Source organism: Cibotium barometz, chromosome 4 (assembly GCF_041138505.1).
Source record: "Cibotium barometz isolate CiBa-2024 chromosome 4, ASM4113850v1, whole genome shotgun sequence".
Taxonomy (NCBI): domain Eukaryota; kingdom Viridiplantae; phylum Streptophyta; class Polypodiopsida; order Cyatheales; family Cibotiaceae; genus Cibotium; species Cibotium barometz.
In genome coordinates this window covers 59428544-59441901 of record NC_141049.1, presented here as the reverse complement: position 1 = coordinate 59441901, position 13358 = coordinate 59428544, and positions in this window count along the sequence as shown.

Here is a 13358-nt window from a genome sequence, read left to right as displayed (position 1 = left end):
GAGGTTGTGGAATCACCTTGAGATTGTAACCTTTCCATCTATAATAAATTTCAAGAGTTATCTTTGGTCTATATGTTGTGTAGTTCTTCCCTCTAGAATTTTGAAATGTTCTCTTTGAGGTTTCGAGATCATTTAGTGAATTGTCTTCTCTCTAAAAATTTTGCACGTTTTGGAGGTTATCTTTTCTCCTTTCTTCTTTTTACATTTTAGGCTAGATTTCTTCTTGCATCTGCTTTTCCTTTCTATTTGCTTCAATGGCAATAGCACGTCCTAGGCGTCCCTACTCCTCTACCTTGAAAACGTCTAGATTTCAACATCAAGCCATAATCACTATTACATGCACACATTACTTTGAATTCTGTATATAGGTATAGTGGAGAAACAAAGGAACCATTTCATGTAAAGACATTACCATGAAGCAAGTTTTCTTGGTGCAACTATATCATAGAGATGAGGAAAACAAAATCACCACAATGGAATAAGGGTCCAACAATTGGACATGACGGTCCCTATCGCATTGTAGTGATTTGGAAAAGTTTGCCAAATCACTACAACGCGATAGGGGTCCAACACGGTCCCTATCACATTGTAGTGATTTGGCAAAGTTTCCAAACCACTACAACACTGGCAAAAGCATTAGAGGAGAATTAGACTCCAAAGTTTCCAAATCACTAATGGAAAAAGCATTAGGTTCATAATGTTGCCAAAAGACCAAGAAAAAAAATCACTACAACATAATAAGTGTCAAATAATTGGACATGACAACCCCTATTGCATTGTAGTGAAATCAATTTTGGAACTTTTTTCTTTAAAAAGAGAGAGTTTGGACCAACATGAAGAGATCCCTAAGAAAACAAAATCACTACAATGTGAAGGGTTCAATATTTGGACATGACAACCCTTATTGTGTTATAATGTTTTGGCAAAGTTTCCAAATCAGTACAATGTGATATCGGGGGGTCACTCATAAATATGTAAGCGTAGCACGTGGGTTCAATAGAAGGGATTTTTTAAATCCCTTTTTTACACATTTTTTACATACAAAAGGATACCATTTAAAGGGGCTATTTACAAATTGAATAGAAAAAGGGTGTGTTTTATTCATGAAAATTTTACAGATAAGGGGTTTTCAAATTAGGCCTTGAACGCACGTGATATAGAGAGTTTACATATAGTGAACCCCTTGAGAATTCGAAGGGTTTAACAATTGGACATGATGACCCTTATCACATTGCAGTAATTTAACAAAGTTTGCCAAATTACTACAATATGATAAGGATCAAACAATTGGATATGATGACCTCCCTATTACATTGGAGTGATTTAGCAATTTTTGCAAATCACTACAACACTGGTAGGGAAGAATTAGACTCCAAAGTTTCCAAATCACTACAACACTGGCAGAAGCATTAGGTGCATAATGTTGCCAAAATACTAGGAAAACAACATCACTACAATGTGATAAGTGTCCAACAATTGGACATGACGACCCCCATCACATTGTAGTAGACACAGTTTTGGGTTTTTTTCTCTAGAGAGAGAGTTTGAACCAACAAGAAGAGAGCCCTAGAAAAACAAAATCACTACAACATGATAAGGGTCTCACAATTGGACATGATAGTCCCCTATCACATTGTAGTGATTTGGAAAAGTTTCCAAGCACCACACCCTTGTAAAAAAACAACACAAGAGGCACTAGAGCACCCAATCACTGTCCGCTGGTCCTGGTCTAAAAGAATACTTCACTACCCCCCAGCCACCCTAATGACTTCAGCTTGTTGCCTCAACTATCCTCTATGGTCAACACTAATCTCCATGTCTTTGTTCTATTGATTAAGAGCCCTTTTGACTCTAGCTGAGACACTCAGCTAACAAAACCTAGCTACATTAGACGCACAAAGGCTGAGAATCTGCCTCCGACGTCCTCTCTTTTCTTTCTTTCAGAATTATATCCTCCAGAACCCAAAGTGTCCTCCACTATTAGATGGCTTCACAAATAGGCCTCAAAACCTTTCAGAACTAGTCAGCTAACCTCTGTGTGATAATATACTCTCTTGGCTAACTCAGACAATTTAGACTTTGTCTATCTTCTACATTCAAAATCATCAACAATTCTGACCCTTATTAGAATTTCCTCTGTCAGCTATAAACCCTTAGAAACCTTTCGAGTAGGCAAGATACCACCTTACTAGCTCTCTGTTGACTATTGCATCCGAATGAGCAAAATCTACCCAACTACCCAAAACTGACCTAGCTGAGAATCACTATCCTATGAGTTAGTTAACACCACAAGGATCTCTAAGAACTTAAACAAAACCAGATTCAACCCTTAAAAACAATCAACTAACCAACTATGTCAGATTGCTACCTCAGACACTATAAAATAGTAAGCCTTCTACCTACTAACAGCTAATAGCTTTGATTGTCATACCAGACCCAGAAACACTTCTTGTACCCACTTTGACAAGTCAGCTCAAGATCCCCTCACTTTGAGCTGATAGTTCTAACTTCTAGCTGACACAAAACCAATTCTGTTGACAAAATTAAAATTACTTCCTGACAACTTCATCTTCACAGCTTCTCAAAGATAAACTCTCCTCAAATAGTTTCTACAAAACCCTAAGGTAACAGAAACTCTTAAACACCAACAACTCCACCTTCTGTGGATTTAAGTCAATAGCGCAACACATTTCAGACTTTGAACAAATTGAGCGGAAGAACAATTGGATATAATAATCATCAGAGCAATAAATCTCTCACAAAGATAAGCACAAAGAAATCAAATAAGGACTCAAGCCCACAAAATCATCAACAACAAATTATACTACAACCACTACTTAAACGTTTGCTTGGGGGGTTCACCTCAAAAATGTTAGTGTACCACGTGAGTTCAATAGGAGGGGTTTTTTAGTTAGGTACATTGAGAAAATTTAACACGATTACATTATCAAGAGGGGTTTTTAATTCAAATTTAGAAAAATCCTTTCCAAATGCGAATGTTGTCAGCTCCATCCCAACCAAAAAATCTTATGGGTCCTCATTGGCATGACCTTTAAATACTAGATATGTCATCATTGCTGTAGACATCTCCCCAAATGACACTTCTCATGTTCAACTAGCAATCTAAATGGTGCCTTCTGAAAGCCCTCCTCTGTGGAGGCACCAAAACAATGATGACCTCGGGAGATACTACCTCTAAAAAGCACACCACTGTGAGAGGGGTCTATCAGAAGTACCACCAAAACAATGATGACCTCATGAGATACTGCATCTATAGCTTCGTCTGAAGCACACCACCATGAGAGGGGTCTATCACAACCACCACACCCCAGTAATAAAACAACACCAGCAAGAACTAGAGCATCCAATCATTGTCTCTTGCTCCTCAGCTACTCCAAAAGAATACTTCACTACCCCCCAGCCACCCTAATGACTTCTACTTCCTTAGTTTCCCTCTATGGTTAGAACTAATCTCCAATGTCTTTGGTCTATCAATTCAGATCCTGTCCTTACTCTAGCTGACACCTAGCTAACAAAAACCAGCTCCAACGACTGTAAAAAGGCTCAAAATTTACCTCCAACATGCTCTCTTATTTCTTGTTAGAATTCTATCCTCCAGAACCCAAAGTTTCCTCCACTGTTAGATGGCTTCACAAACAGCTCTCAAAACCTTTCAGAACTAGTCAATTAACCTCTATCTGACAATATACTCTCTTTGGTTGACTCAGACAAGCCAGACTTTGTCTGTCTTCTGCATCCAAAATTAACATCAATTTTGACCCTTCTTAAAATGTCCTCTGTTAGCTATAAACCCCTAGAAACCTTTCAAGTAGGCAAGATACCACCTTATTAGCTCTCTGCTGACTATTACTAGCCCATAGCTACATCTAAATGAGCAAAATCTACCCAACTACCCAAAGTTGACCTAGCTGACATAGAATCACTGTCGTGTGAGTCTGTTGTGACACCACAAGGATCTCTAAGCACTTAAACAAAACCAAATCCAACCCTTAGAAACTATCAACTGACCAACTGTGTCAGACTGCTACCTCAGCAAATTGTAAAATAGTAAGCCTTATGTCTACTGATAGCTGTGATTGTCAGACCAGAACCAGAAACACTTCTTACCCACTGTAACAAGTCAGCTCAAGATCCCCTCACTCCCAACAGCTGATGGTTCTAACTTCCAACTGACACAAAACTAACTCTGTTAACAAAATTATACTTACCCCAAACAGCTTCATCTTCACATCTTCTCAAAGATAAACTCTCCTCAAACAGTTTGTGCAAAACCCTAAGGTAACTAAAACTCTTAAACACCAATAAATCCACCTTCTGTGGATTTAAATCAATAGCACATAGCATTTTAGACTCTGAACAAATTGAGGGGAAGAACAATTGGATACAATAATCATCAAAGCAATAAAAGCTCTCACAAAGATAACCAAAAAGAAACTAGAGGACTCAATTCCATGAAATCATCAACAAGACATTATACTGCAACTGCTTGTTGCAGGTGTGTATGATACAACTGGAATATATTATGAGCAATCCTTGATTCATTCAAGTATCTACTAACAGTGGTGTTTATAGGGAGATTCTGGGACACCAGTCCCCCACACAAAACTCTATCCCTCCAGCACACCACCTGCTCTGAACTGAATCCAAGTCTCCTCAACTAGATTTTGCGTCGTCCTCATCATTGTACCTGTAGATGCTTCCAACTTCAACAACCAAAAAAACTCCTCCACAAAAGACTCTCTAATCCAATTTCTCAGGTGCCAAAATCCTCTCTCTCTACAAAGTCACTCTCTCTTTTCTTTATCGCTTCCCTTATTTAAAAATAATCCCAGTCTCCTCTTTTTTTAGCATAGCTACCCCCTATCTTTATGTGTACACCTATATTACCCAAATATTTCAAGCTTTTTCTATGCCACCAGCTTATTATAGCCTGTATATATATATATATATATATATATATATATATATACATATACCTATACCAAAAAACCTAAATTCCCTAAGGTCCCTAACCATATCTTATTGTTTTTTATTATCCTCCTAGGGTTGGGATGAGCATCTCCATGAGCATATTCTTTTGGCCCCCAAAAATTCCTATCAACAAACGACCCCTATCACATTGTAGGGATTCCGCAAAGTTTCCAAATCACTACAACATTGGAAAAAGCATTAGGGGAGAATCGGACTCAATTTCGAGCCTTTTTTCTTTAGAGAGAGAGAGTTTGTACCAACAGGAAAAGAGACACCGTTAAGAAAACTTATGATAATTAGATATATTCCATATATTCTTTATATGAGTATATTATTAATAAATAAATACAAATTACTTGATAAAATGCTTATACTCCACTTAATATTGTCAGTTCTTTAATATATATAAAAACTAGAGTGTAGCTCATTTGCACTTTTCACCAAATAATTATGGAGATATGTCAAAGAAATCACTTTTACTAGTAAGATATGTCAATGACATGGTGTCATATTACATTATGGAGAAATTATTTGTGAAAATAAAGTAGAATCATTGCAACACAATTAGATGGTCACAATCTTGTTGGATGTCCCAAATCATTTTGTAGTGACTTTCACAAGGGTGTCAAAGAAATGACCATAACTTTTGATCCATAGCTTGGATTGACGAGCTATAACAAGAAAAAGTGCTTAATTTTTCATGCTCTATCCAAATGTGAATTTAAACTTAAATTACTAGGAATAAAAATTTGGGAATCTATGTGTGAGAGGTTGAGGGGTCACTATCGTAGAGGAGGGCTCAACATGTTTTTTTGAGTAAGAACAAATATTTTATGCCTCAAAGCTTGTTAAAAATTTCTAGGTTCTTGCAAAAAAACCAAGGAACACACATTATCTTAATATTGAAGAATTTTCTTGCATTTTCACACAGTCTCATTAAGATTCATCAATCATACAAGGATGCAAAAAAAAAAATTTGAACTACATACTGGCATTGAAGGGAACTCAATCCCTTTTGTATCTCATTTTAACTTCCTAAAGAAGTAGCACAACCAACTAGTGGATGGGACTGAAGATGAGTGGATGAGATCCAACCACTTGGAAAGCTTTCAAGAAGAAATTCACAGAGGTTTAAACTTTGTGTCTTGGTTGTAGAAGAATTTTTTTAAAACCTTCTCATTCCAACAGGCCTTCTACATTAGAAGATCCTATTAATCTCTATCCATTGAAATTTAGGTGGTTGTTAGGTTGAGGGATCAGGTAGGTAAATTAATCATTTTACCCATATATTAACATGCTTTATCCCTAATGCCTTAGTCTGTTACATTACACAAGGGTTAACCTAGAAGCCTATGTTCTCTTATAGAGAGGAGCATACTCATCATCCACATCCACATGTATAAATGGCTTCTTAGAATTATTTTTGATGTTCTAAAAACCATAAAATAATATTAAAATTGTAATTAACTCCTTTCTTTGCAAAAATATAAGTTTAGTAAAACATTATCACTTAATTTCAGACACTTAAATTTTAAATAACATAAAATTAATGCCCTCTAAACATATCCATACCTCCATTGAGCACTGTAGCAACACTTCTTGATAGAACAACACTTCCTACAACTAGAGGAATAGGGAGAACATAAAGTTATTACCATTTTCATGGACTTAACAATCTAAATAACTATAATAAAACCTCTAAAAAATATTGTGAACCATACCTTGCACTTGGTTTTCCTTGTAGTCGAGTTAACAAAAAACCCTGTAAGTTTTCACAAATGACATCGTGGTCAGTAAGGTTCCATTAAAAAAACAAAATTCATAAAGAAATCATATCTTAAAGAAGTTTACTAGACTATTAAGATGGAAGAAAAAAGAGGTTGAGAGAAAGAAACATACTGTAAATTTCTTCAAGAGAAGATGAAGTAGATATGGCAGAAATGAGTGGCGCATAGGAGAGGCGAGAAAATGAAAAAGAACAAAATTCAAATTGTGGAGAAAGTGAAAATATTTTTGGTTTTTTCTCAAACACAACTAAAACTCAAATTTCTTCTAGTCTCTATACTAGTTTTCAATCAATCTTGTCTCTTTTCCTAAGATTCCTTCTGACATATGTTGTTTTTATAGTTTGGTAGGTGGTATTCAGGCCTCGCATTCTTCTATTTTTATAATTTATACTAATATATTTTATTCCTCTTTTTTTAGCTTGAATTTGTGGGGCCTACTAAGTGCTCTCATTGTTTGGCCTTATATTTTTTTAATGGTCTCCAAAATAGCCCATTTGGAGTTTGAATTTTCCCTAAGGAAAGAGTACATAGCAAGAGCACAATGTATTCACATAAGAGAATGAGGTGTGAGAGTTATAAATTGGCCTTTATACCTATCCCATAGTGTTCATACATGGCTAGCCATAGTTAAAAAATAGATTCTCTAGTATCCAAGGTTGCCTAGGCTTGTGCAAACACCTAGTCTAAAGTATGTACTCTCAAACAACTGATGTCATGGCACACCTTTCATAGATGATTGACAATCGCACATGCCAATATACACAATAGGTCTTATAAGAGTGAAAGGTAGAAATCTTGATGCCCATGCCCATAGGACGTGGAAATTGGTGTGGTGGCTAGCATGGACATCTGAGAGGTAGCCAAAGAGAGTTAATAATGCCTTTGTCTTTCTTAATCATAGCCTTAAAGCTCTAAAAGTGTGTAAACAATTTTCTTTTCTCTTTCATGAAGTAAACCCACACTTTCCTAGTGTGGTTTCATCAATGAACGATACATAATAATGGCATCCTTCACATGATGTCGTTTTTGTTGGACCTCAAACATCAGAATGCACTGTCCACATCAAATGGTATTTAATCCACATTTCTATCATGTGAAAATGCTTGCTTAGATTATTTTCCCAATTGTCATGCTTCACATACCTTGTGCATTCCATCCACTTTAATCTTTGACAAACTTATAACAATGCTTTGGGCCTGCATATGTTTAATCCCACTAAATATTGACATGACCATTACGTTTATGCCAATGCTTATGCCAAATGTCAATGTCTACAATCACAGATATACCATGTGTAAACCTTGTAGCCTTTACTTCAAGCATGTTTATATCTAATATGTAAACATTCTACCTATTGTTTTTCCCTTTACAACCATCTAGCACTAGTTATTGAAGTCTCCTACATAATAATAATGAGGGTTAAAATGTCACTTGTAGACCCTACTGAACCATTTACCCAATTGAAACCAAGTTTTTTGTAATATTCAGAACATGAAGTGCATTAGCGAGGTACCTTATCAACATACCTAATATCATCCAAGTTTTCACACATACCCTGGGTTTTTCATTTTTGCATATCTCTAAACCACTCTCCATGATTGGTCATGTGGTTAGAGGCATCTAATTCAACACACCATATATCTTTAGAGTTCCTTTCATATGCAGTCATAGAACTAGGCATATACTACAAAGAATCTCACTTCTATCACAAAGATTTCTTGCTTAAAGATGCATAATTCCTTTGTTATAGCTTCCCACTTTTGATGTCATTTTGCTTTTTACAGCACTCCTTTACTATATGATCTAGTTTTCCATAATAATAGCACTTCTATCTTGAAGATGCATAATTTCCTTTTGTAGCTTCCCACATTTGATGTCATTCTACTTTTTATAGCACTCCTTTGCTATATGACCTAGTTTTCCATGCTATTTTCACTCTGGTTTCCTTGCCATTTAGCTCGGCCTCCCTCTGGCTCCCTCTCGCTCCCCTTGCCTCTCATGTAACATCTTCCACCTGTTTGTATATTAGATTCTTGTCTACTACCCATGCCTGATGGATATGTCTCTACGTCTACTTGTGTTCATGTAGAAGTCCTACTCTTATATATTTCTATAGGATGCTTTAGTCCCAACATTCATCTCCTCCATGATAAGAAGTGCTATAAGATCCTCCAAGTTTGGGAGGTTTTCTCAAGTTTGGATAGATGTTCGAAAACTGGTCATACTCTTTGCCAAGCCCGTTCAATGTGAGTGACAGCAAGCCGATGTTATCCACACAGACTCGAGGGCTTCTACAAGCCCTTTTACTTTAATCACTTATACTCATCTTATTTCTCTACACATTATGTAGTTCTTGCTTTAACTATATATTTATTGCCTTGGTACTTGTGCTATAAAGAATAACCAAGGTATCCCATGCATCCATAGGTGTCATTTTTTTGCATCCTCTTCATGACCAATCATAGCATCCCCGGCACACTAATTGCTAGCAATTATATCACTTTATTAGCTCTCTCATGCCATGACTTAAAAGCCTATACACATTGAGTGACATTTTCTTCCAAAAGCCGGCTCCTTCTCCTCATCCACCAAGGAAAAAAATAGGGGATAATCTTCACCAATTGGCTATTTTCCAGGGTTTTTTTGCCAAAAAAAAACCACCCAGCATCTTCAAACATTTGCCTAAATTTTGGTCATTTTGAAGGGTTTTAGAAAATATTCGCCCAATTTTGGACTTTTTAGGGCATTTTTTTTTAAACTTTGCCCCATTTTCTATAATTTTAGATTTATATAGGAGGAATAATCACCCACCCACCTACACTTATAAATTGATAGAGGCATCTTTTTTTTTACCCTGCTCGCGTGAAATAATCTCCCAATATCCTTTTGCCATGAGGACATTTCTCATCCTAAACTTCTATTCTTGAAAGTTGTTCTTGTCCTAGCTTCTTGCTCACAATCTATGATAAGCTGTCAGACATCTTTACCTATAACAACCTACCAAACAGTGGACTAAAAAAACTCTACACTTGCACTTGTGTACTAGTTCAGCTCGAGACCTCAATAAATGGCACTCAGATTGAGCATTGAGATTGGCTCACATTCCATACTTGGGAAACATGTCCAAGGCATATTTGTCTCTACAAAGCCCAATGCCATCATGTGATCCTTGTAATCTAATCACATGGATCACATGATGTCATATTATCTCTACAAAATTCCAATAGCATTATGTGATCCATGTGATCTAGTCCCCTCTATATCCCGGAAGTATCACAACTCACCTAAATCTTTCATTTTAAACTTTTGCTTAAGGATAATCTTCACCTCATGAATGTCAACATCATTGTCTCCTGTGACAAAATCAAGCAACATAGATGACTACTAAAATAATGAAATTTTCAATCTTTTTCACATAAAGTGAAAAGTTTGATATAAATATATAAAATCAAATAGTAATAAGATACTCTCCTATCTTGTCTGATCATGCTCTAGGTGTGCCTAATTCAAGCCATATAAGGATTTACACAACCTGCAAACAAAATTTGGTTGTGCATGCTCCTTACCACTTAATCTTGAACAAGTGATTGTAACAAAAAATGTTGAAAGAACGGTAGAGGGGGAGGAGACACACACACCCTAATGTATATTGCAAACCCTAACCATAGAGGGAAGCCATGTCCACTCTCACACAAAGCATAATGCACTAATCCATAATCCACACAACACACAATGAGTTGTGTCCACACTCTACTAACCCTAGCTAATGTCCACACACTATGACCAGCTGGACACGCGGTCATTTATGTCTCACACATGTTCCTACCTAATCTGCCAGCACATAGCATAGCTGGCTCACACTGACATCGAGCTTGAATCTCAACAGCCCCTCTCAAGCTCATGATGTACTGCCGATGAAGATGTAGATAAGCTTGGGATATCAAGACTCTCAACACTCCCCCTCAAGCTCATCCCATGTACTCCCAACATAGTCCGGAAGTACTCAAATTTCTCCCTGCTAAGTGGCTTCATGAAGATATCAGCCACCTGCTCATCAGTCTTCACATACTGAAGATCAACCTGTACCATCCAGCACCTTTCCTCTGACAAAGTGATAATGGACCTCTATGTGTTTGGTCCTCGCATGAAACACTGGATTCTTTGCCAACTGTATACTGCTCATGTTGTCACAATGAATGACAACTTTGCCACCAATGGGCTCACATAAATCTGCCAAGAGACTCTTTAACCATATAGCCTCACAAGTAGCAATGGCTGCTCCTCTGTACTCAGCCTCTGTACTGGATAAAGCAACTGTGGGTTGCTTTTTGCTACTCCAACTCACCACGGCACTTCCAAGTGTAAAAGCATAACCACTAGTAGATCTCCTGTCATATGAGCTACCTGCCCAATCAGCATCTGTGTAGCCATGTATGTCCAAGCTTTTACCACTCTCATAAAATAGACCATAATGTGCTGTGGTCTTCACATATCTCATGATGCGTCTCACTGCATCCAAATGTGGTTTCCTGGGGCTCTGCATAAACTGGCTCACTAGCCCCACAGCATAACTCAAATTCGGGCGTGTGATAGTCATATATATGAGACTACCAACCATCTTCCTATACATAGAAGGATCATCCAATTCCTCACCATAATCAGCCCGCAACTTCACATTTTGCTCCAATGGTGTACTCATAGGCTTACACCCTGTCATGCCATACTTTGCCAACATATCCAATGCATATTGGCGCTGTACTAACCAAGTACCTGCATGATCTTTCACCACTTCAATTCCAAGGAAGTATCTCAACTCACCAAGATCTTTCATGTCAAATTGCCCACTCAAAGCTTTCTTGACATGCATCACATCTGCACTATGATCACCTGTAATAATCAAGTCATCCACATAGATGACTAGTAAAACAATCCCATGCTGTGTCTTCTTCACATAGAGTGAAGAATCTGCTGTAGAAATCTGAAAACCAAGTGAGATAAGATATCTACTCATCTTATCACTCCAAGCACGAGGTGCTTGCTTTAGACCATACAATGCCTTTTTCAACCTACATACGTGAGTGGGATATCTAGGGTGTACATACCCTTCTGGCTGTGCCATGTACACTTCCTCTTGTAGATCTCCATTTAGAAATGCATTCTTAACATCTATCTGATGCATTTCCCAGCCATTAGCTGCAGCCATAGCAATGACTGCTCTCACTGTGCCCATCTTAGCCACTGGACTAAACGTCTCATCATAATCCAATCCTTGGGTTTGTGCATAACCCTTTGCTACCAATCTTGCTTTATGTCTTTCAATAGAACCATCAGATTTGCACTTCACTTTGTAACCCATTTACATCCAATAACATTCTTGTCCTTTGGTAATGCAACCAAGTCCCATGTATCATTATGGACCAATGCGTCCATCTCAACATCCATTGCTTTCTCCCATACATGCTCTCCAATAGCCTCTGTATAGCATGTAGGTTCCACATGCTTTACCATAGATGTCATGTATGCATAGTGCATAGCAAAATCTCTATATGTCAACCTGTCAACAGGATATCTGACTCTCTGGGATCTCCGCAATGCATGCGGGTCAATCTGTACACCTGTAACTCTAGCATGTGGTGGCACATATCTATCCTGCCTAGCACCAGGTGTGCGTAAAACAGGTATGCCAAGCTCCTCATCCAAACTCTCAGAACTAGATGACTCATAACCTGTGATTCCAATTCCTTCGACTTTCTTTTTGCCTTTGTCCATAGCACTACTCCCACCAGTGCTTACACTCTCATGCCTCAAACGTCCTGACCATGGACGTACACTGCTACTCTCAGCTTCTGCTGCTGCTGGCCTAGACATAGTAGTAGAACTAGAACTTGCTTGTGATGGCAAGTTCACAGGCACATCAGCCTCAAGTGACTCAATAACACCCTCATCTTTTGCTTTGTACCAACTAGCAAGCTCATCAAACACCACATCACGTGAGATGACCACTTGTCTAGTTTGAGGGTTATAACATTTGTATGCCTTTCGATCCTGTGCATATCCAACAAATACACATTTCTCTGCTTTAGGATCCAACTTCCTTCTTCTTTCATCAGGAACATGTACATAAGCTATGCATCCACCCCAAAAACTTTAAGATGTCCAATGTCTGGCCTGTAACTTGTAAGCCGCATCTCTGGCGTGCTTCCATGAATGGCTGCAGAATATACACTGCAGTAGCACATGCTTCTGCCCAATAGTAATCTGGCATGCTCTTTTCATTAAGCATTGCCCTTGCCACTTCACATATGACTCTATTCTTTCTCTCAGCCACACCATTCTGCTGAGGTGTATACCTACAAGTCAACTGTCTTCTTATTCCATGCTTCCTCAAGAAATGCTCAAAAGCTTTTGAGGTGTATTCACCACCTCCATCTGTCCTCAGACATTTAATCCAACAGTCATACTGCTTTTCTGCAAAAGCTTTGAAATCCATGAACTTTTCCAACACTTCACTCCTCTCTCAGAAAGTATATCCATGTCATCCTGCTGAAATCATCTATGAATGTAACATAGTATAAACTG